The sequence below is a fragment of the Muntiacus reevesi genome, chromosome 9 (assembly GCF_963930625.1).
Source record: "Muntiacus reevesi chromosome 9, mMunRee1.1, whole genome shotgun sequence".
NCBI lineage: Eukaryota > Metazoa > Chordata > Mammalia > Artiodactyla > Cervidae > Muntiacus > Muntiacus reevesi.
Window position 1 is genome coordinate 71857364 of NC_089257.1, and position 25404 is coordinate 71882767.

The window sequence follows — 25404 nt, forward strand, 5'->3', positions numbered from 1 at the left end:
TGATGAAAAAAACGAATGTTTCGTAGCTCTAAAGGGTAGTCACACGTAGCTATCAATTTTAATCAAATTCTTTGCCCACAAAGTCAGAAAGATCAGGCTTAACTTAGTCTCATGAGAATTGTTCTCAGTTGATAAAATATATTTTATTCAAATTGTTAACAGTGTATATTTAGTGGAAATCTATTTCAATTTCAAGAAGCTAAAGGAGAACTTCAACTATCAAATTCTTCTGCAGTAACTTCAACCCATTAAATCAGAGTAGTTTACCTTCCACCTATTGCAATCATGAATGGAATAATGAGGTGGGAAACAATGAAGATAAAGAATAATTCAAAGAATAAGTGAGCCACAGTTCTAATTAAATCTTCTCATTCCTAGTAAAATAAACTTCAATCTTCTATACTGTAGATTGCAAGTGTGATTCATGTACAATACAAGCAAATGAATTAGAATTCTATGCAAGAGTTCAACATGTTAAGGATGTTTCTACTCATCATTTCCTTCATATTAGTTCTGAGAAATATCTATTTCTTAGCTGGCACATTGAAAATTCCATTTTCAAGGGTCCATCAGTTCTTGGTCAAGGATAGTGACCTATGTTCTAAGCCCAACACACTGATAGTTGTATAAACATATTTTCAGTTTAATGTTCAGAATAGTCTTGATGACTGACTCACAGCACTCCAAAAATACCATCAAAATAGTCAAAAAATAGGAAAAAATACTAATACAAAGATACTATGTATAATTTAATATTAGCTGTTAGGTCTGGCACTGGATAGTACCTTGGAATTTTCTTTCAGTTTGAAGCAACCCGTCTTACTGTTTACTCCAAGGGCTCTAGAACTCCTGAGTTCTTTGAAATGGCCCAAGAATGTAACTATATTTTGTGATTCTAGGTCACTCAATGACAAAGGCACTCCAAACCAAGAGAAGTAACTAAAAACTCCAATACCCTGGTATGCTAAATCTATCTTATATTGCATTTAGAAATTTAACAATACTTATATAAGAATAATGGTAACTAAGGTTTGTAAATAGAATGTCATACATTATAGAGTTTTTAAAGCACTTTTATATGCATTAATCGTACTTACCATGTTCACTTGAAAGATGGAGTAAGGACTCAGCCTACTTAAGTGACTTTCCACTATTCTCAAAGCTAGTAAGTGGCAGAGTTAGGACCAAAATCCATGTATTCTGATTTATAGACACATGTTTTCCATCATTATACTTGATAGTCATTTATTTGAATCCATGTTTCTTTAAGTTATTAAAATCCCACTTTTCCAAAAATAGAGTTTAGTTGAAATTCATCACCAACTTCTTTAAAAATGCCCATGTGGTATTGTGGAAATTTGTTTGATTTCCTGGGCTGGGCCAACACATTTCTAACTATAGGGCATTTCCGTACCCTCCTACTCTTCTGCATCATACCCAGACCCAAGAGGACAGCATATCACCTCCTTTGAGAACCTGGGTCAAGATATATGAAAGATTCTCTTGTGTTCTATGAGAATCTTTTCCTTCACCTTTTCTTTTCAGTCCATTAAAAATGTAGTTTCTCAGATGACAAATTTCCCCATCCTACCTTGTAAATAAAATAGGTTTCAGTTCCCTATGGGGCATACATCAAAAGAATATGATCCCTACTTTCAACAACACCTATATTATATAACTGTGACTTTTCAAGCAAATTAACCCCAGTTTCCATATCTGTAAAAAATATGTGATCACCCCTACTTCACATAGCTATGGTGAGATATGAGAAGAGATTGTTAATGAAGGTGCCTGACCTATAAATTGTCAGTTCCTTTCTCTTCTTCTCTCTACAAATGACACTAAGCCCTGGGCAAGTACTGAGTTCATCATATTACTCTTTGACCCTCTATGGAACTTGGAATACAGAAGGTGCTTTCTGCGTATATACTGAATGAATCAAAGTTGTTGGGCACTAATTCTTTCAGCTGCAGACTGAAGGGGAAAAATACACAGTGTTGATTTCATCATTTACCAGCTAAATTAGCAGCTTTTTCTTATAATATTTGTTCTTCATGTTAAATTAACATATAAACTGATAGAAATGTCCCCATTTTAGACATAGTCAGGGTATTCTCCCAAGTTGAAGCCTGAGACACAGTAGAATGGCCCTTACTCAGCTGGTTTCTAGTCCTGGCCCTGTTTAACTGGCTTGGTGATCTCAGTTATGTCATTTTAATTTCTGGTTGAAGTTATCAACTGATAAAATGTACACATTAAATCATCTTCAAAGTTGATATTAGCCCTATGTTTTGAAATTCTTCCAAGAATAATATTTATATTAAATATGAAGTCTTAAATGATCAAAATTTTATAATTTGGCCACCAAACTATGGTAGCTCAGTGGTAAAGATTCTACCTGCCATTGTAGGAAATATAGGAGATGTGTTTGAACCCTGAGTTGGGAAGAGCCCCTGGAAGAGGAAATGGCAACCTACTTCAGTATCCTTGCCTGGAAAATCTCATGGACAGAGGAGAGTGACAGGGTACAGTCTATAGGGTCACAAAGAGTCAGACACTACTGAGTGACTGAGGACAGCACTCAGTCATACATACAGCACTCAACATACAGCACACAGAATAAATTATATTAATTATTAAACTGATAATGTTCTTGTAAGAGTAAATCAACCAGGAATATTACTATTGAATTTTGACTTTGGTTGCCAATTTTCAAGCTCATGATTTTACAATTTAAGTCAAACTATTCTGATTGATATCTTGGTTAGATTAAGGAAAATTTTCTTTTGAAAGAATCTAAACACTGGCAACATTTAATCTCTTTTAAAGGAGCACCACAATATAGATGCCAATATTTTAGTCTATGTCTACACTGGGCATGTAGTTTTTATTCCTCCAATAAAGATAAGGAAGTTATGCAGATTGTGGGAATAAAATATTTTTACCTTCTTAAAAATAAACACACAAAAAACTAATACCGTACTCTTTAACTTCAGCTCCATTTCTCTGACTGGTTTAAAGAAAACTCATTCAAAGAGTTGTGTATACTTCCTGTATCCAGTGTCTCAACCTTCATTCTCTCTCAAACCCAGACTATTCAGGCTTTCTTCCCCATCACTCCATGTTTAAAACTGTCCCTATCAAGTCACCAATGACTACTGTAATTCTGAGTGCACTGATCAATTCTCAGGACTCACTCACCTTGATCCACTGCAGTATTAGGTACAGCTGATGACTCCTTCTGTAACCTCTTTTGCTTGGCTTCCAGCACATCACAAAGTCCTAGTTTTCCTGCCTCACTGACCTCTCTTTCTTAAAATCCTTTGCTAGTTCCTTCTCTTATTCACAGCCTCTAAATACTGTGGTACTTTAGGACTCTCTTTTGTATTTAAACTTATTTCATTGGTGATCTCATCTAGTCTCCTGACTTCAAATATCATATACATGCTGAGACTCAAAAGTGAATGTGTACAGAATAGATCTCTCCCTCTAACTTCTGGTCTTCTACACTCATCCTACTTGAATGTTCAACAAATATCTCAAATATAACATATCCAAAACCTGGTCTTACTTCAGAACTTGCATCTCTTATAGTCTTCCCCATCTCAGTTAATGACAAACAGACAGGTCAAAATCGTAATCTTTTATTTTTCCCTTTCTCTCCTATCAAAGGTCTATTCACTAGTAAATCATTCTGATATTTTTTTCAAAATATATTCAGATTCTGACCTCTTCTCATTACTATCTACCACTACCATCCTGGGCTGAGCCACATGATTTCTCACCTGGATTACGAAAACCGAGTCCTAATTGTTCTCTTTAATTTTTCCCTTCATCCCCCAGAGAATATACTTAATACAGAAGCTTAAGTTATCCTGTTGAAGTGTAAGACAGATCATGCCTTAAAGTTTCAGTGATTCTCCATGTCACTGAGTTAAAGCCAGCATACTTACAAAAATATGAAAACTCTACTCAGTCTGTCCCCTAATTATCTCACTGATCTCATATTATTCCCCTCATTTATTCCATTCCAGTCACTTTGGCCTCTCCGATATTTCTTAACTGGTTCAAGTGTAGTCCTGCTTCAGGGAATTTGTACATGCTGTTAACCAAATGTGGAATTTTCTCCTTCCTCATATTTATGTGACTTGAGCCATCATCTTTTTCACATTTTGACTTGATTGCCCCCTTCTAAGTGAGGCCTTTTCTAACCAGCCTATTTAAAAATACAAGTTCTTACCTCCCCCCACCTCACAATACTCCTTACCTTCCTTCTCTGTTTTAATTTTTTTCCATAGAACTTTCCCTATCTAATGTACTGTATGATTGACTTATTTATTTGCTTACTGTTGATTTCCTCCTGCTGGAATATAAGCTTCAGGAGTATAATTATTTGTGTCAGTTTTGCTCTTTGCTACAGTTCTCAGATCCTGTCATGGTACCTGGCATAGAGCAGGTGCTAAATAAAGGTGTTAAATAAAGCAATATTTATGTGGTGATGTAGAGATTTTGCCTAATAGTGTATAATGAGACATATTAGTGTATATGTATAACATAATAGTGTATAATGAGACTCCTTTTCTGATAGTCTGAAATGCAAAACAAACCTTTTTTTTTGTTGTTGTTGTTATGAGCTCTTCAGAATCCCACAGTGGCAGAGATACCTCTTTTCTGCAAGAGCAGGCCACAGTGATCTCAACACAATTTCATGTCATTTCACAGTAACTTCTTCAAATAACAGATAATTTGTTTACTTAAATTCGATCATGTCATTACCTCCTACTTCATTCACTGAAGGTCAAAATCTCCAGTTCTGCTTCAGCTCCAGGCACTTTAAACTAGTGGTCTTGTCATGCCCTGGGACATATTCACTACCAATAGTAGAAATAAACAGACATAAGTGGGTTTGTTCCAGTTAGTCATCTTTTAAGTGGTTCAAAGATGACTTTTTCTCTGAAGTTTTGCTGGAACCCACCTTTCCTCTCATAAATAAATTAGGAATCTTTCTCTCATTTTTGCTGTCCCAATAATATTCATATTAGAACACTTGAAATATGTCATCATACTACACATTTGTTTTTAAGTCTATTTCTTCCATTAGAATGTAAGTTCTGAAGTTCAGGGCTCTTTGTGTTCACAACTCTATTATCTAGATAGGCTCTAGTGTATAGAAGACTTTCCTGAAATATTCTGAATCAAATGAGTGAATACAACTGAACAGGTCGATTACCAGTGACCAACTGATTGTTGCTTGCCAGGGTCACAGTCAAGGAAAGAACACCATGAGGTAAATTGGAGATGTTGTAAGTATTGCTCTCATCACCACCATCACATCATTACCAAACATCATCACCAAACAACTGCGTACTTGTTTGAACCAGGTAATGTTTGAGGCTATGGTGCATCTGCATGAGGACATTAGCAGTCAAATTGAAGAGGTAAGCATTAGCATAAAAGGTAAATGACAATAAAAGAGAGCATAGAATAAATGCCCCCAAAATTGAATAAATAAAAGAATAGTAGACTAGAGTGATCAAGGAGGACTTTATGGGAGTCAAAAGTGTTGAATTGTGTTGTGAAAGACAAGTGACTGAGCTGCTTGTACAGAAGGAGTGCATCTCAGGCAGGCTTGACCAGAGCACAGACTAGGTATCTCCACTATCTGGTTAGGCACATTAGAAATGAAGTTACCAAAAAATGGGGGTGTTTTTGTTAGATTAAAATTCTAACAAATTCTTCTTCTTTTAAAATTCTTCATTATCAAAGAACATGAATTCTTGATTTAGACAAAATAAAGGAAAAATGACGGAAAATGCAGAATCAAAAGAACTAGAGTTTCAGCTCAAGCTTTTTCATGTTTGAGATTTTGATCTTGAGAATATTTCTGTTTATTTGAGAGCTTCTTTGTGTAATGCAGAACTATACATGTCTTTGCAGATTATATAAATGTGTGTGATAAGTAAAGCAGATCGTGAGAAAGTAAATGCTTTAAAAATGCTAAGTGCAATTTATCTATAGACTTTTTCTAAAGATTAAGTAAGATTACACAGTCAAGATATTTGTTAGCAATGATGAGCTGCCTGCCTTCCTACAAACTCCAGCTACTGTTAGCTTTAAATGACTCACATGATTATAACCAAAATAGGCACTTCTACAATGCTGCTAGGATCATATAACCACAGCTAAGATTCAGAGTATTTATTTCATGGTAAGTGTATACTTAAGCACTTTATGTGATCATTTCACTCAATCCTCTCATATTTATTATAATTATTATCTCAGAAAGAGAACCTGAGGCTCAAGTGGTATAAACCTGACATAGTGGCTCAGACGGTAAAGAGCCTGCCTTCAGTGCGGGAGACCCGGGTTCGACCCCTAGGTAGGGAAGATCCCCTGGAGAAGGAAATAGCAACCCACTCCAGTATGCTTGCCGGGAAAATCCCATGGATGGAGAAGCCTGGCGGGCTACAGTCCATGGGGTTGCAACAAGTCGTACACTACTGAGCGACTTCACTTTCACTGTCCCCAAAGCCATCCTCTGAAGCACTGTGCTTAATCAGTCTAACAAGACAATAAATAAGTAAAGTCATAATTTTACTAATAGGGTTTTAAAGTCATAGGATTTTCACTTTGATATCAAAAAGTCTAGCAAAGGGAAAAAAAAAAAAACCTCTTCTGCTGGAAGACAAATCACAGAAAAAACACAATAAAAACAAAAGAGTTTTTACAGTTAAAATACAGGTAAAATAAAACCTAAAGAAAGGTTGCTTTTCACGGGCTCACTACATCACTATCCAAATATGAACTTAGCTCTACATTGCATGAGAAATTATGATTAGAGAGAAAGGACAAATGAGATATCATAAGAGATTAATTCCAGAATTTCTACTTTAGTAAAATAAACCCTCTAATATTACCAGCAGAGAATGGGTAAAGAATGTTAACAACTCAAAAGAATTTGCCACAGTTTATTTTTTGGTGTCAAGTGTGCTATTCGGCATGCAGTTTTAATAGCTTAAAGATTCCTTAAAATCATGAATAAATTATATATCAAAAATGCTCCTCTGCTCCTAAGTGGGAAATGAATCTCTAAAAGTGATAGAGATGTATTTATTTGCTTATTCAGGGCCTTCTTTATGTTGATCAATTGTATCAGTTTCTTTCATGAGAGATATGAGCAACTCCTTGAAAAGAAATAGGACTCAGTTTACTTGTGTTTATTAATCTCAGCATCTAGCACCTAGCCTGATACTTAGCCTAATTTTAATAGAAGCCTGATGAATAAAAGGAAGAGAGAGATTTATTTTTGGCAATGAAGACAGCCTTTATCTCCTAGCCTGATAATGTCTTATCAAAACTAAATATCAGAAAACTCACTCTGATTTGGTCTTTAAATTTAGGAAGAGACCTTTTAAACTTAATTCCATCATTTTCTAATTTGCTGTCAGAGATGGAGTTTTATTTTAATTCATAGACTCTCAGGCAATAAATTAAAGCTATAACATGGTAAAGTTTGAATCTGCAGAGTTGTATTTAAAATTTTCTGGGAAAAGAGTTTTGGGTTTTATTTTTCGTTTTAATTTTTAAAATTTTGATTAAAGGATGATTACTTGCAATATTGTGGTGGTTTCTGTCATACAACATGAATTGGCCATAAGTATACCTATGTCCCCTCCCTCTTGAACCTCCTTCCACTTCCTTCCCTACCTCACCCCTCTAGGTTGTCACAGAGCACTGGATTTGGGTTCCTTGCACCACACAGCAAATTCCCACTGGTTATCTATTCTATATCTAGTAATGTATATGTTTCAATGTTATTCTCTCAAATTGTCCCACACTCCTCTTCCCCTACTGTGTCCAAAAGTCTGTTCTTTATGTCTGTCTCTCCTTTGCTGTCATGCAAGTAGGATCATCAGTACCACCCTTGTATATTCCATATATGTGCTTTAGTATATATTTGTCATTCTCTTTCTGACTTGCTTCACTCTGTATAATAGGTTATAGGTTCACCTACCTTATTAGAACTGACTCAAATGTGTTCTTTTTTATAGCTTAGTAATATTGCATTGTGAATATATACCACAGCCTCCTTATCCAGTCATCTGTCGATGGCCATCTAGGTTGCTTCCAGGTCCTAGCTATTGTTAATAGTGCTGTGATGAACATTGGAGTACATGTGTCTTTTTCAATTATGGTTTCCTGAGGATATATGCCTACTGGTGGAATTTCTGGGTCATATGATAGTTTTATTACTAGTTTTTTAAAGAAATCTCCATGTCATGCTCTAATGTGACTGTATCAATTTGCATTCCCGTCAATAGTGCAAGAGGGTTCCCTTTTCTCCATACTCTCTCCAACATTTATTGTTTTAGACTTTTTGATGATGGGCATTCTGACCAGTGTGAGATGGAACTTCGCTGTCATTTTTATTTGCATTTCACTAATTTTCTTGGACTCCAAAATCACTGTAAGTGGTGTTGGCAGCCATGAAATTAAAAGACACTTGCTCCTTGAAAGAAAAGCTATGACAAACCTAGACAGCATATTTAAAAGCAGAGACTTACTTGGCCAACAAACGTCTGTCTAGGCAAAGCTATGGTTTTTCCAGTAGTCATGGATGGATTTGAGAGTTGGACCATAAAGAAAGCTGAGTGTGGAAGAATTGATGTTTTGAACTGTGGTGTTGGAAACACCACAGAGTAATCGAAATCAAACCAAAAATGAAACCTAATTAAGCTTAAAAACTTTTGCACAACGAAAGAAACTGTACACAAGGCAAAAAGACAACCCTCAGAATGGGAGAAAATAATGCGTAATGAAACTACTGACAAAGAATTAATCTCCAAAATATACAAACACTCATGTAGCTCAATACCAGAATATTTTCTGTTCAATCAAAAAGTGGGTAGAAGACCTAAGCAGAGATTTCTCCAAAAAAGACATATAGATGGCTAATAAAATGAAAATATGCTCAACATCACTTATTATTCAGTTCAATTCAGTTCAATCACTAAGTCGTGTCCGACTCTTTGTGACCCTTTGGACTGTAGCATACAATGCTTCCCTGTCTATCCTACCAACTCCCAGAATTTGCTCAAACTCATGTCCATCAAGTCGGTGATGCTATCCAACCATCTCATCCTCTGTCATCCCTGTCTCCTCTTGCCTTCAAGTTTTCCTAGCATCAAGGTCTTTTCCAATGAGTCAGTTCTGTGCATCAGGTGGCCAAAATATTGGAGTTTCAACTTCATCATCAGTTCTTCCAATGAATATTCAGGGTTGATTTTCTTTGATATTGACTGGTTTGATCTTGCAGTCCAAGGGACTCTCAAGAGTCTTCTTCAGCACCACTGTTAGAAGGCATGTGTTCTTCACCACTCAGGCTTTTTATGGTTCTATGGTTCTCACATCCATACTTGACTACTGGAAAAATCATAGCTTTCACTATACAGAACTTTGTAGGCAAAGTAATGGGTCTCTTGTAACCAGCATATATCAGGGTCTTGTTTTTGTATCCATTCAGTCAATCTGTGTCTTTTGGTTGGAGCACTTATCCCATTTACATTTAAGGTAATTATTGATAAGTATATCCCATTACCATTTACTTTATTGTTTGAGATTTGCTTTTATGGGCCTTTTCTAGGTTTCTTGTCTAGAGAAGTTCCTTTAGCATATGTTGAAGAGCTGGCTTTGTAGTGCTGAATCCTTTTAGCTTTTACTTGTCTGGATAGCTTTTGATTTCTCCTTTGAAACTGAATGAGGTCCTTGCTGGATAGAATAATCTTGGTTGCAAGTTTTTCCCTTTCATCAACTTAAATATATCCTATCATTCCCTTCTGACCTGCAGAGTTTCTGTTGAAAAATCAGCTGTTAACCTTGTGAGGGTTCTCTTGTATGTTATTTGTTGCTTTTAATATTTTCTTCTTTGTATTTAATTTTTGATAGTTGGATCAATATGTGTCTTGGCATGTTTATTCTTAGGTTTATCCTATATGGAGCTCTCTGGACTTGAACTTGAGTGGTTATTTCCTCTCCAATTTTGGGGAACTTTTCGACTATAATCTCCTCAAATATTCTCTCATCCCCTTTCCTTTTGTCTTCTTCTCTGATGTCTATGATTGGAATGTTGGGGTTCTTAATGTTGTCTCAGAAATGAGACTGTCCTCGTTTCTTTTTATCGTTTATTCTTTATTCAACTCTGCTTCAGTTATTTCCACCATTCTATCTTCTAGCTCACTATCTGTTCTTTTGCCTCATTTATTCTACTATCAGTTCCCTCCAGTGCATTTTTAATATCAGTTATTGCATTGTTTATAGTTGATTGTTTATTCTTTAATTGTCCTAGGTCACTGTTAAACATGTTTTGTATCTTCTCAATTCATGCCTCCAGTCTGTTTATACATGCCCCCATTTTGTTTTCAAGATTTTGGATCATCTTTACTGTTATTACTCTGAATTCTCTTTCAGGTACACTACGTATTACCTCCTCATTTCTTGGTCTTGTGAGTTTTTACCATGTTCCTTCATCTGCTGCATATTTATCTGTATTTTCATTTTGTTTAGTTTTCAAATAGATGTGGAAAAAGTGGAAACAGTGGCAGAATTTATACTCTTGGGCTCCAAAATCACTGTAGACAGTGACTGCAGCCATAAAATTAAAAGGCACCTGCTCCTTGGAAGAAAAGTTATGACAAAACTAGACAGCATATTAAAAAGCAGAGATATCCTTTTGCCAACAAAGGTTCATATGGTCAAAGCTATGCTGTTTTTTTTTTTTTTTCCAGTAATCATGTACGCATGTGAAAGCTGGACAAGAAAGTAGGCTGAGGGTTGAAAAATTGATGGTTTTGAATTGTAGTGTTGGAGAAGACTCTTGAGAGTCCCTTGGACAGCAAGGAGATCAAACTAGTCAATACTAAAGGAAATCAACCCTGAATATTCACTGAAACCACTGATGCTAAAGATGAAGCTCCAATATTTTGGTCACCTGATGTGAAGAGCCAACTCATTGGAAAAGACCCTGATGATGGGAAACATTGAGGGCAGCAGGGAAGGGGATGGATAACAGAGGAAGTGATGGTTGGATGTAGATCCTATTCAGACTCATTGGATATGAGTTTGAGCAAACTCTGGGAAACAGTGAAGGGCAGGGAAGCCTGCAGTCCATGGGGTCACAAAGAGTCAGACACGACTTAACAACTGAACAACAACTGTGTTTGGGGTCTCTGTTCTGCAGTCTGGAAGGTCACATTTCCTCTTAATTGTGGAGTCTGCCTCCCATGGGTGGAGTTGAAGCAGAGCCTTGTGAAGGTTTCATGCATGGCTGGGGGACTTGTGCCTGCGTTCTGGTGAATAGAGCTGGATTTTTTCTCTTTGAAGGGCAGTGCCATGCCAAGAAGTGTGTTCTGGAGTGTCTGTGGGTTTGGCATAACTTTGGGCAGCTTATCTGCTAATATCAAGGATTGTGTTCCTGTTTTGCTGAAAGACTGCTGTGGAGTATCAGGACACTGGAACTTGCTGACCCTTGGGTGGGCTTGGTTTCAGTGCTGAGATGGAAGTCTTTGGGAAGACTGTCACCTATTAATGTTCCCTGGGGTTGGCAGTTCACTGGTGGATCAAAGTATTGGGCTCATATCTCACATCTCAGGGGTGCAGGCCGACCCCTACTGTAGCACCAACTCCTCACAAGCCACACAGCACAGAAGACAAAACCCCAAGACTCTTGGTTAAGGCAATACTCAACTCTAGGAAGGTCTCTGGACTTGTGGAAAGCAGTGTTGGGGTCGCTAAGTTTCAGATCTGGCCTGACTCCAGCTTATACTTGCTTCTAAAGTTCACAGTTGCCCCTAAAGTCCATAGTTTATTGCCTGTCCAGACATGAGAGAACAAAGTTCAGTTCAGTTTAGTCACTCAGTTGTTTCCAACTCTTTGCAACCCCATGGACTGCAGCACACCAGGTTTCCTTGTCCATCATCAACTCCCAGAGCTTACTCCAACTCATGTCCATTGAATTGGTGATGCCATCCAACCATCTCTGTCATGCCCTTAACCTTTCGCTTTCGATGTTTCCCAGCATCAGGGTCTTTTCCAATGAGTCAGTTCTTTGCATCAGGAGGCCAAAGTATTGGAGCTTCACCTTCAGCATCAGTTCCTCCAGTGAATATTCAGGACGGATTTCCTTTAGGATGGACAGGTTGGATCTCCTTGCAGACCAAGGGACTCTCAAGAGTCTTCTCCAACACCACATTTCAAAAGCATTAATTCTTTGGCACTCGGTTTTCTTTATAATCCAACTCTCACATCCATCCATGACTACTGGAAAAAGCATAGCTTTGACCAGACAGAAATTTGTTGGCAAAGTAATGTCTCTTCTTTAAAATATGCTATCTAGCTTCATCATAGCTTTTTTCCAAACAGCAAGTGTCTTTTAATTTTATGGTTGCAGTCACCATCTGCAGTGATTTTGGAGCCCAAGAAAATAACGTCTGTCACTGTTTCCCCATCTATTTGCCATGAAGTGATGGGACCAGATGCCATGATCTTAGTTTTCTGAATGTTGTGTCTTAAGCCAACTTTTTCCCTCTCCTCTTTCACTTTTATCAAGAGGCTCTTTAATTCTTCTTCGCTTTCTGCCATAAGGGTGGTGTCATCTGCATATCTGAGGTTATTAATATTTCTCCTGGCAATCTTGTGATTCCAGCTTGTGGTTCATCCAGCCTATCATTTTGCATGATGTACTCTGCATATAAGTTAAATAAGCAGGATGACAATATACAGGCTTGACGTGCTCCTTTCCTGATTTGGAACCAGTCTTGTTCCATGTCCGGTTCTAATTGTTACTTCTTGACCTGCGTACAGATTTCTCAGCAGGCAGGTCAGGTGGTCTGGTATTCCCATCTCTTTCAGAATTTTCCACAGTTGGTTGTGATCCACACAGTAGAAGGCTTTGGCATAGTCAATAAAGCAGAAATAGATGTTTTTCTGGAACTCTCTTGCTTCTTTGATGATCCAGTCGACGTTGGCAATTTGATCTCTCGTTCCTCTGCCTTTTCTAAAACCAGCTTGAACATCTGGAAGTTCACAGTTCACATACTGTTGAAGCCTGGCCTGGAGAATTTTGAGCATTACTTTACTAGCATGTGAGATGACTGCCATTGCCTTTCTTTGGGATTGGAATGAAAACTGACCTTTTTCCGGTTCTGTGGTCACTGCTCTATTTTCCAAATTTGCTGGCATATTGAGTGCAGCACTTTCACAGCGACATCTTTTAAGGTTTGAAATAGCTCAACTGGAATTCCATCACCTCCACTAGCTTTGCTCAATGGTCTTGATCCCTGCCTCCTGTATAAAATCATGAACCTCTCTCCATAGCTCTTCAGGCACTCTGTCTATCAGATTTAATCCCTTGAATCTATTTGTCACTTCCACTGTATAATCCTTTGAGAGGACAAAGCCCAAGGCTTATTAGGGCTCACTTTCTTGCTGAGGCTGAGGATATGGGAGGGTATGGCAATCGCAATTGCGAGGTACCAAGGAGTGCCTGTGGCAGTAGAGACCTGTTGGATGCCGTTACAATCTGGGAAGGGCCGTGAGCTCTCCCAGAGGAACTGGCCCCAGGTTGTGGGTCCCTAAGAACATCTAAGCTGTTCAAGCTCCCAGCAAGGTATGGGAAGTAACCTGTGCCTGCTCACAGCCTGGTGGTGGTAGCTGCCGCCTCCTGGATCAGGACTGCATTAGCAGCGTTTTGTCACTGTCTCTTGCACGTTCTCCAAAGTTGGCAGTGGCATATGTGCATGCTGTTGCTTCAGTCATGTCTGACTCTGTGCAATCCTATGGACTATAGTCTGCCAGACTCCTATGGCCATGAGATTCTCCAGGCAAAAATATTGGAGTGGCTTGCCATGCCCTTTTCCAGTGGATCTTCCTGACTCAGGGATTGAACCTGTGTCTCTTTCCCTACATTGGCAGGGGAGTTATTTACCACTAGCACCCCCTGAGAGGCTCTTGGCAGTGATAGTCACATCTAATTCCATAGCTGTGTGGAAGTCATCCTCTCAGAGAATCCTCATGGCAGCCAATCCCAAACCTCTTCCTGGGATCTGAGCCTATGTCTGAGCACCTTGCCCCCATCCTCTTCTGCAAAATGATCTTCAGCAGCAATTTCTATGGTGAATTTTCTCTGTCTTGCCCTCTGATCCCCCACTGTTGCACTCCACCCACTCTGACGGTTCTGAAGCTCCTACCTGGCCCCATCTGTGATGAGGTTTCCTAGTGTATGAGAACTTTTCCTCCTTCACGACTCCCTCTCTCAGGGCACAAGCCCCTGCCCTGAAATCTGTTGTATCTTTTTATGCCTTTATCCTTTGCCCTACTTCATTCTGAGGAGATCACCTTGCCTTTTTGGAAGTTTGGGGTCATCTGCTGTTGTTCAGAAGTTGTTCTGTAGGAGGTGTTCCACATTCTGATGAATTTTTGATGTATCTGTGGGGAGGAAGGTGATCTCTCCGTCTTACTCCTCCACCATCTTCCGTTTCCTGGTTTTATTTTTAAATGCAAGAAACCCATCTGTCAGTCAGTTTCCTCCAGAGATATAGGGAAATATATTATACATTAAGAGATTTATTGCATGACATTGGTTTATGCATCATAGGGTCTGGCTCAGTTCACTTCAGTTCAGTTCAGTTGCTCAGTCATGTCTGACTCTTTGTGAACCCATGGACTGCAGCACGCTAGGCCTCCCTGTCCATCACCAGCTCCCAGAGTTTATCCATACTCATGTCCATTGAATTGGTGATGCCATCCAACCATCTTATCTTCTGTCGTCCCTTCTCCTCCCACCTTCAATCTTTCCCAGCATCAGGGTCTTTCCAAATGAGTCATCTCTTTGCATCAGGTGACCAAAGTATTGGAGTCTCAACTTCAACATCAGTCTTGGCTAGCAAATTCAAAATCTTCAGGGCAAGCCATTAAGAAAGGCAATCTGGAATTCCCTGGCATGAGTTGAAACTGCAATCTGCAAGTAGAATTTCTTCTTCAGGGAAACCTTAATTCTTCTCTTTAACTCCTGGAATCAGTCCCACACAGATTATTTAGGATAATCTCCTTACTTAGAGGCAACTGCTAATGAATGCTAATCATGTCTACAAAACGCCTTCACAGTAACATCTAGATTTTTATTTAGTTGAATAAGTGAGGACTGTAACCTTGCCAAGTTGACAGATATAACTGCCTATTAAATTCCCTTTCCCAAAATCCAATGAACATCCCTGAAATTTTGAACTTTTCATATCAGCTAAACATTCTAGCAAAATACAACTTTACATGGGGAGAGTCTTTTGTTTTGACATTCCTTATTCCCCGATGCTCCTGTGCAGTATTTAGGTAACCTCATTGACATTCTCTTTTAGACTGAGTTACTTCTACAGGTAGTTAAGTGCCATCATTATGTCTTAAAGTGTTCTCATTCTTTTATTGAATTTTAACTGGCAAATACCTCCAAGGACTAACTTCAGAAGTTATTTAAGTTATTTTTTAATTAAACTTTATTTTAGATTAATTTTAGATTTACATGCAATCATAACAAATGATACAGAGAGATCCTATGTGCCCTTTACCTAGTTTCTCCTAATGGTGCATGGGTGCATGCTAAGTCACTTCAGTCCTGTCTGACTCTTTGGGATCCCATGGACTGTACTTCACCAAGCTCCTCTGTCCATGGGATTCTCCAGGCAAGAATACTGGAATGGGTTGCCATGCCCCCTTGAGGGAATCTTCCTGACCCAGGTGCTGAACCTGCTTCTCTTATGTCTCCTGCATTGGCAGGCAGGTTCTTTACCACTAGTGCCAGCTGGGAAGACCTCCCCTAACGGAAACATCTTGTAAAACTATACTGTAGCATAAACAATAATGATAATGACATTGATATAACAAAGACCCAGAATGCTATCATTACCACAACAACCCTACTTGTTGCCCTGATATAGTCACGCCCACTTTCCTCCCACACCTCCCTCCTCCATTCTTTTTTTTTTTTTACTTTATTTTTAATTGGGGGGAAATTACTTTACAATGTTGTATGGTTTCTGCCATACAACAATGTGAACCAGCCACAGATACACATATATCACTTCCCTCCTCAACCCCCCTCCCAACCCCTCACTCTATTCCATACCTCTAGCCTGTCACAGACCACCAGGTTTAACCCCGGTGCCTATACAGCACACTGACTATTTACTTTAGACTATCTATTTTACACATGATAGTGTATATAGGTCACTGATTATCTATTTTACACATGGTAGTATATATAGGTCAATGCTACTATTTCAATTTGTCCTGCCCTGTCCTTCCCCCACTGTGTCCAAAGTCTGTTCTTTAGGTCTGTGCCTCTATTCTTAACCCCATTGATGAATCAATCACTAATCTATTTCTCATTTCTATAATTTTGTCATTGTACTCATGTTATATAGTTGAATTATACAGTATATAAGTTTGGGAGATTGGCTCTTTTTTTCACTAGGTGTAATTCTCTGAAATTTTGCCAGGTAGTTGATTATATCAATAGTCTGCTCCAATTTATCACTAGTAACATTACATAGTACAAAAATACCAGTGACTGGACCAACCATTCACTCATGGAAAAACAACTGTGTTGTTTTCAGTCTTGGCTATTAGAATATGAGAGTTATTTAAGTAGGTTCTCTTCTTTGGAAATGATTCATATAACATTAACCCTTTTAAAGTATATTCGGTGTTTTTTAAATATATGACAACCATCAGTGCTATAAAATTTGCCATTATATTCCAGAACATTTTTATTGCCCTTAAAGAAGACCCATACCCATTAGCAGTCACTGTCCATTTTTCCTTTTCCCTACTCATGACAATTTAATCTATTTTCTGTCTCTAGAGCTTTTCCTATTCTAGATATTTCATACAATGTATGACATCTGTGTCTAGGTTTTTTTTAAATTAGTATAATGTTTTCAGGGTTCATTCAATAGGTAGGCATGTATCAGTATACTTCCCTTCACTGAAGTGTACATCTGATTTGAAGCAAAACTTCCTGTGGAATGGAGAGAGGAGGATCCAGTGAGCTCCAACATTTGATAAACAAAAAACAAAAAGATAAGTTTCACAAGGAAAGAGCTGAAACCTGACATTATCTAAATATTTATTGTGTGGTATAATTTGATATAGTGACTAAAACATTTGACTGATTTCTAAGTACCTTTGGGCTCCTAAAATCTCCTCCTTGTGGTGCATAGGTCTGGTCCAGAGAAGGAAATCAACTTTGATTTCTGGCAAATGCCTAAAAAACTCATGGCATTGGGTAGGTGGGAAGGATAGTAAAATTGGGGCCATCATTTATGTAAAGGTTACTAGTGATTACTAGTGATCCTGTATGTTATTTCAAAATTTAGGACTTCATCTTTTGAGCAATGCAAACTAGAGAAGGATTATATTTCATTAGCAAAACCAGGGCAATATATAGATGGAAACTAGAAGAAATGGCCAGAGGTAAGAAGACTAATTAAATTGTTAAAAAATTATTCAGGCAAGAGAGAAGAGTATTAATTTTGTGGTCCACAGAACAGCCTTAATTTAAGATGACTTTCTCTTTTTCTATCTCCTGTCCAGATAGCTGCAAGCTACACACTGGCCTTTGTCCTCTGCACCATGAGCTGTGACTTTCTCTTCATGAGTGTGTTGAAAGCAAAAGTAACAATCCCAAGTCTTATAATTTAAACAAGAGAATATTTTTGACTTTTAACTAAAAAATAAGCAGTTAGAACAACAGCATCAACCACAAATGACATATGACTGTTACTTTGTTGGATTCTCAAGGTTTCTCTGAAGAAGGCAATGGCAACCCACTAAAGTACTCTTGCCTGGAAAATTCCACGGATGGAGGAGCCTGGTAGGCTGCAGTCCATGGGGTCGCTAAGAGTCAGACACGACTGGGCGACTTCACTTTCACTTTTCACTTTCACCCTTTGGAGAAGGAAATGACAACCTACTCCAGTGTTCTTGCCTGGAGAATCCCAGGGACGGGGGAGCCTGGTGGGCTGCCGTCTATGGGGTCACACAGAGTCGGACACGACTGACGTGAGTTAGCAGCAGCAGCAGCAGCAGCAGCAGCAGCAGCAGCAAGGCTTCTCTGTGCATTCCTATTCTTTTGTGTGTTGTGTGGACTTTTTGAATTCTACACTGGATCTTGGGATTGAGAAGAACATCAGATGCTGGTACCCTGTAAGTGAAATGGCATGGAGCTCTTGGCTCTGACACTGGCAATTCTAAGTTTATTCCTTTTCAAGATCAGTTTTACGGTTTCAGTAGAACTGGCAGTCTGCTCCTCAAAATGGCTTTGTGGCCAAGAATATACTAGTCAGTCTAACTACACAAATAGTCATTCCTCCAAGCATGACAGGATGAGGAGGAGGAGAATTAAACTATTGTGATCCCCTTCATGGATCACAGCCTTGCTGTGGTGAAGGGGATTGCATAGCTCAACAAAGCTGTGAGCCGTACTGTGCAGGACCATCTAGGATGGACAGGTTGGATTGAAGAGTTCTGACAAAATGTGGCCCACTGGAAGAGGGAATGGCAAACCACTCCAGTACTCTTTCCACAAGAACCCCATGTACAGTATAAAAAGGCAAAAATATATGACACTGGAAGATAAGATCCCCAAGGTCAGAAGATATTCAATCTGCTACTGGGAAAGAGTGAAGGGCAACTACTAACAGCTCTGGAAAGAAGGAAGTGGCTGGGCCAAAGAGGAAACTAGCTCAGTTGTGGATGTGCCTTGTGGTGAAAGTAAAGCCTGATGCTGTAAAGAACAGTATTGCATAGACACATGGAATGTTAGGTCCATGAATCAAGGTAAATTGGATGTGGTCAAGCAGGAGATGGCAACATTGAACTTTGACATCTTAGGAATCAGTGAACTAAACTGTATGGAATAGGTGAATAGAATTCATATGATTATTATATCTACTACTGTGGGCAAAAATACCTTATAAGAAATGGAGTAGCCCTCATAGGCAGCAAAAGAGTCTGAAATGCAGTACTTGGGTGCAGTCTCAAAAATGACAGAATGATCTAGGTTCATTTCCAAGACAAACCATTCAACATCACAGTAATCCAAGTCTATGGCCTGACCACAAATGCCAAAGAAACTGAAGTTGAACAGTTCTATGAAGACCTATGAAGACCTTCTAGAACTAACATCAAAAGAAAAAAAAAAAATGTCACAGGGAATTGAAATGCAAAAGGAGGAAGTCAAGAGATACCTGGAATAAAGGGCAAGTTTGGCCTTAGAATACAAAATGAAGCAGGGCAAAGGCTAATAGAGTTTGGGCAAGAGAACTCACTGATCATAGCAGACACCCTCATCCAACAACACAAAGACAATTCTATTCATGGACATCACCAGATGGTCAATGTCGAAATCAGATTGATTTATACTCTTTGCAGACAAACATGGAGAGACTCTATATAGTCAGCAAAAACAAGACCTGGAGCTGACTATGGCTCAGATCATGAATTCCTAATTGCAAAATTCCAGCTTAATTTGAAGAAAGTCAGGAAAACCACTAGGCCATTTAGCTATGCCCTTATGATTATACAGTGGAGATGAGAAATAGATTCAAGGGATTAGATCTGGTAGACAGTGCCGAAAAACTATGGACAAAGGTGTGTAACACTGTACCAGAGGCAGTGACCAGAATCATCCCCAAAAAAGAGAAATGGAAGCAAGCAAAATGGTTGTCTGAAGAGGTCTCACAAATAGCTGAGAAAATAAGAGAAGTGAAAGGTAAAGGAGAGAGAGAAAGATGTACCCTAACTGAATGCAAAGTTCCAGAGAATAGCAAGGAGAGACAAGAAAGTCTTCTTAAGCAAACAATGGAAAGAAATAGAGGAAAACATTAGAATGGGAAAGAGTAGCAATCTCTTCAAGAAAATTGGAGATATCAAGGGTATATTTCATGCAAAGGTGGACACAATAAAAGACAGAAATGACAAGGACCTAACAGAAGCAGAAGATATTAAGAAGAGGTAGCAAGAATTCAGAGAAGAACTATACAAAAAGGATCTCAATGACCCAGATAACCATAATAGTGTGGTCACTGACCTAGAGCCAGACATCCTGGAGTGTGAAGTCAAGTGGGCCTTAGAAAGCATTACCACGAACAAAGCTAGTAGAAGTGATGTAATCCCAGCTAAACTATTTAAAAATCCTAAAAGATAGATTCTCTATGACCCATATCCTAGATTAATGGAGATAAAAACAAAAATAAACAGTTGAGGCCTAATGAAACATAAAAGCTTTTGCACAACAGAGAAAACTAAAAAGAAGCTGAAAAGACAACCCTTAGAATGGGAGAAAATAATAGCAAATGAAGCAACTGACAAGGATTAATTTGAAAAATATACAAGCAGCTCATACAACTCAATACCAGAAAAACAACGCAATCAAAAACTGGGCAAAAGATCTAAACAAATATTTCTTCAAAGACAACATACAGATGGCTAATAAACACATGAAAAGATGCTCAATATCACTCATTATTAAAGAAATGCAAATCAAACCTACAGTGAGATATCACCTCACACTTGTTGGAATGGCCGTCATCAAGAAATCCACAAACAATAAATGCAGGAAAGGGTATGGAGAAAAAGAAACCTTCTTACACAGTTGATGGGAATTTAAATTTATACAGCCATTATGGAAGACACTATGGAGATTCCTTTCAAAACTAGAAATAAAACTACCATATGATCCAACAGTCCCACAACTAGGCATATAATCTGAGAAAACCAAAACTGAAAAAGACACATGTATGCCAATGTTCATCCCAGAACTATTTACAATAGCTAAGACATGAAAGCAACCTATATGACCATTGACAGATGAATGGATAAAGAAGCCGTGATACATGTGTAAAATAGAATAAATTCAGTCAGTCAGTCAGTTCAGTCACTCAGTCGTGTCCGACTCTTTGTGACCCCATGAATCGCAGCACGCCAGGCCTCCCTGTCCATCACCAACTCTCGGAGTTTACTCAAACTCATGTCCATCGAGTCGGTGATGCCATCCAGTCATCTCATCCTCTGTCATCCCCTTCTCCTCCTGCTCCCAATCCCTCCCAGCACCAGGGTCTTTTCCAATGAGTCAACTCTTCGCATGAGGTGGCCAAAGTATTGGAGTTTCAGCTTCAGCATCAGTCATTCCAATGAACACCCAGGAATGATCTCCTTTAGGATGGACTGGTAGGCTAAATTACTCAGCCATAAAAAGGAATGCATTTGAGCCAGTTTTAACGAGGTGGATGAACTTAGAGTCTATTATACAGAGTGAAGTAAGTCAGAAAGAGAAAAACAAATATTCTATTTTAATGCATATATTTGGAATCTAGAAAGATGATAATGATGAACCTATTTGCAGAGCAGCAATGGAGACACAGACATAGAAGACAGACCTATGGACATGGACGGGGAAAGGAAGGAGAGGTTGGAATGTATGGAGACAGTAGCATGGAAATATGTGCACTGCCATATATAAAATAGCCAATAAGAATTTGCTGTATTACTCAGGAAACTCAGACCCGGGCTCTGTAACAACCTAGAGGGGTAGGGAGGGGTGTGAGGTGGGAGGAAGTTTCAAGAGGGAGGGGCTATAGGTACATCTATGGCTGATTCATGTTGATGTATGGTAGAAACCAACATGATATTGTAAAGCAGTTATCCTTCAATTAAAAATAAATAAATTTTAAAGAATCCTAAAAGATGATACTTTTAAAGTGTTGAGCTCAATATGCCAACAAATTTGGAGAACTCAGCAGTGGCCACAGGACTGAAAAAGGTAAATTTTCACTCCAATTCCAAAGAAAGGGAATGCCAAAATATGTTCAAGCTACTGTACAATTGCACTCATTTCACACGCTAGCAAGGTAATGCTCAAAATTCTTCAAGCTAGGTTTCAGCAGTACTAGAAATTCCAAATGTACAGGCTGAGTTTAAAAAAAGACAGAGGAACTAGAGATCAAATTGCCAACATCCATTGGATCATAGAAAAAGCAAGGGAATTTTAGAAAAGCATCTACCTCTGCTTCATTGATATGCTAAAGCTTTTGTGTGGATCACAACAAACTGTGGAAAATGACAAACCTAGACAGCATCCTAAAAAGCAGAGACATCATTTTGCTGACAAGGATCATATAGTCAAAGCTATGGCTTTTCCAGTAGTCATGTACACTGAGAAAGTTGGACCATAATGAAGGCTGAGCACTGAATTTTGAATTGTGGTATTAGAGAAGACTGCTTAGAGTTTCTTTGCCACAAGGAGATAAAATCCTAAAGAAAATCAACCCTGATGGAAGGACTGATGCTAAAGCTGAAGCTCCAATACTTTGGCCACCTGATGAGGGGAGCCAACTCACTGGAAAAGACCCTGATGCTGGGGAAGATGGAAGGCAGAGGAGAAGAGAGCAGCGGAGGATGAGATGATTAGGTAACATCACCAACTCAATGGACATGGTTTGAACAAACTCGGGGCAATAGTGAAGGACAGGGGAGCCTGGAGTGCTGCAGCCCATGGGGTTGCAAAGAGTTGGGCATGACTTAGCAACTGAAGAACAATAGCAACACATATTATATTCATTCCTCAAATCACTAGAGGAAAAGAGGAATAGAAGTAAACTTGATGGAACAGAAAAAGTGAAGGATTAGCAGCTGCCAGTGCAATATTGATTTGTGTCACGGGTGGTATGTGAAATAATAGGGATCTGGGATTACAAACACTGCCCAGAGAATAGAAAAGTCTAAACAATTAAACATTTCTTTAAAGTTGGCTTTACTATCTTATTCTTTTCAACTTCAGAACCAGGATTATCTCCCCAAATGTAAAGACCCTCTTACAAAAAATGGAAGTGTCATGTCATTTAAAATGGCAAATATCAAGTCCAAGCACAGGTGTGTGCATGTGTCTGTGTGTGTCAAATGACTGAACAATGTACTGCAAGTCATTAATAATGAATGCTGAAAGGAAAGCAGAATTATCAGTAGTAAAAGGAGAGATCAGATTTGACATGTTTTCAGAATAGAAACAACTGATTGTCAGCGTGAGGAAAAGTAAAAAAAAATAAAATAAAATAAAATAAAATATGATTCTGAGATTTGCTGTTTGGGTAAATGTTTAGATGATGACGCTATTTAACAAAAGGAGGAACACAAGAAGAGGAGATATTTGACAAATTAGGTGGTAACTTTGGTTTGTGATATATTGAGGTGAAAAGTGAAAAGGAATTATCAAATAGGAGATTTAAACAGAGGCTATTTAGCCTCAAACACAGTAGTTGCTAGCCACATGTGGCTATTGAAATTGAAAACAAACTTAAATAAAACAAAGCATTCAGTTCATCACATTAGCCACTTTTCAAGTACTTTTCAAGTAGCCACATGTGGCAGGGGGCAACTGTATCACATACTGTGAAAAAGCATTCCTATCATTACACAAAGCAATACTGGTCTGGAGTTCAGGAATGAGATATAATTTGGGGATTTGTTTGAGCATTTCAAGATAGATGAGTTTATTAATGGGGATAAAATGTCTCAGGAAGAATTTATGAAATTAGAATTAAAAAAATCTGAATAAACCCAGCGGTAAGGAGTAGAGAAATGACATTTCATAATAGTGACTCAGAAGCAAGTGATCAGAGAGGGAGAAGAACCAGAAACATTTCATCCCAGGGACACAATATGAGAGTGTCAAGAAAGGGATCAGAGGGCTTGAGAGGCAAGCTGGGAGGGCACTAAGAAGATGTTAATGGATTGGCAATTGGGAGACCACGAATGACCTTTTCCAAATATTTTAAACAGCAAAGTGAAGTCGCTCAGTCATGTCCAACTCTTTGCAACCCCATGGACTGTAGCTTATCAGGCTCCTCTGTCCATGGGATTTTCCCAACAAGAATACTGAAGTGGGTTACCATTTCCTTCTACAGGAGATCTTCCCAATCCAGGGATTGAACCTGGGTCTCCTGCATTGTAGGCAGACGCTTTACCATCTGAGCCACCAGGAAAGCCAAGGTGGGCACTAAACCAGTTGAATGCAGGAGAGAAAACTGTTGAGGAAAAAATAGAGAGTAGGATTCTCTTTCAGAAAGTTTTACATTCAAAGTGTAGTGATGGTTTGGAGTGCAATAACTTGAGAGAAAAGGAAGACCAAGTAAGAAATTTTGCTTGGGGAGGGGAGACGCTTAAATATATTCATAGACTGAAGAGATGAAGACTTGGAAGAGAAGTTAAAAACAATGGAGAGATGGGATGAATGATGGATGCATGCCTGGAGGAGATGATAGGAATTGGGATCAAAAGCACATCTAGGAAAGGAGAGGAATACTTTTCTTTGAGGTTAGAGACATGAAAGTTTGAAGGTGGAGGGGAAGAAGTTCATGATTGAGAAGGCTTAAATTTCTGCTATTTAGTGAATATCCAAGCCTGAAGATTAAAATTTATGCAGCCTGAAAATATAAACCTTTTGTCGTCCATTTAAAAGAAAGTTCTAATGTCTCAGTAGGGAACCATCAGCTCTCTCACAATGGTATAAATTCTGAGGACATCTCATTAACACCTGAAAGCCATTGATCTCTCTGTCTACCAGCAAAGATGTGATCTCACTAACATTCCACAACTTCTGCTATCAGGGATTGAAGGATCATATATACGGGCAAAATTTATATCTTCACAGCTTCATAAAAAGAAAAAAAAAATTAAGCAAAACCAAACAGTCAATTAGAGTGTAAATGTGTTGTAAATGTGTTGATGTGGCTATCAAGAGATCCTTCAAATGCAACAGCTGCTTGATTATAAATGATGAGCATAACTAACTCTTCTAAATGTGTATAGAAGTTAAATAAGGAAACAAAATCACAAAATTGCCCATGGATAAATTAGTCAGGAAGAAAGTGGCAGCCTATAATGCAAAGTCATTTTGGAAGTCCAAATCATTATCTTCTTCACTACTGGAATTTGGTTTGCAGCCCTCATAATACAGTTCCAAAGGTCACCAGTGACCTGCTAATTCAGTAGACTAATTCAGTAGACTTCTCATTTCACATTTCCTCCAGTTTTTTTTGTTTGTTTGTTTGTTTTGCAACTCTAGCCACCATTAAAGCCTGCTTTGAGGAGAGAATCTCTCTGTTGGCTTCTAGTAGCCTCAGCAACCCTGGTTTTTGGCAGTTCTGTTTTTCTTCTTTTCTTGTGACTGAACTTCTCCAAGGCCAGAGCTATCCTGCCATCTTTTCCTCAACTCATGTTCATATTGACATATGGAGTGGGCCAGGGAATGACAAGGCTGGCTTAATGCTGATGGGCATGGAACAAAGATGGAATTGAAAT

The 25404-nt window shown here is 38.6% G+C and overlaps 1 non-coding gene across 1 annotated transcript; it reads right to left on the reverse strand.

The window, feature by feature from the left end:
- Nucleotides 1-24013: 24013 nt before the first annotated feature.
- On the reverse strand, nt 24014-24086 carry TRNAC-ACA (transfer RNA cysteine (anticodon ACA)). Its single transcript has one exon. It is a non-coding gene; the product is annotated as a tRNA-Cys (tRNA).
- Nucleotides 24087-25404: the final 1318 nt, after the last annotated feature.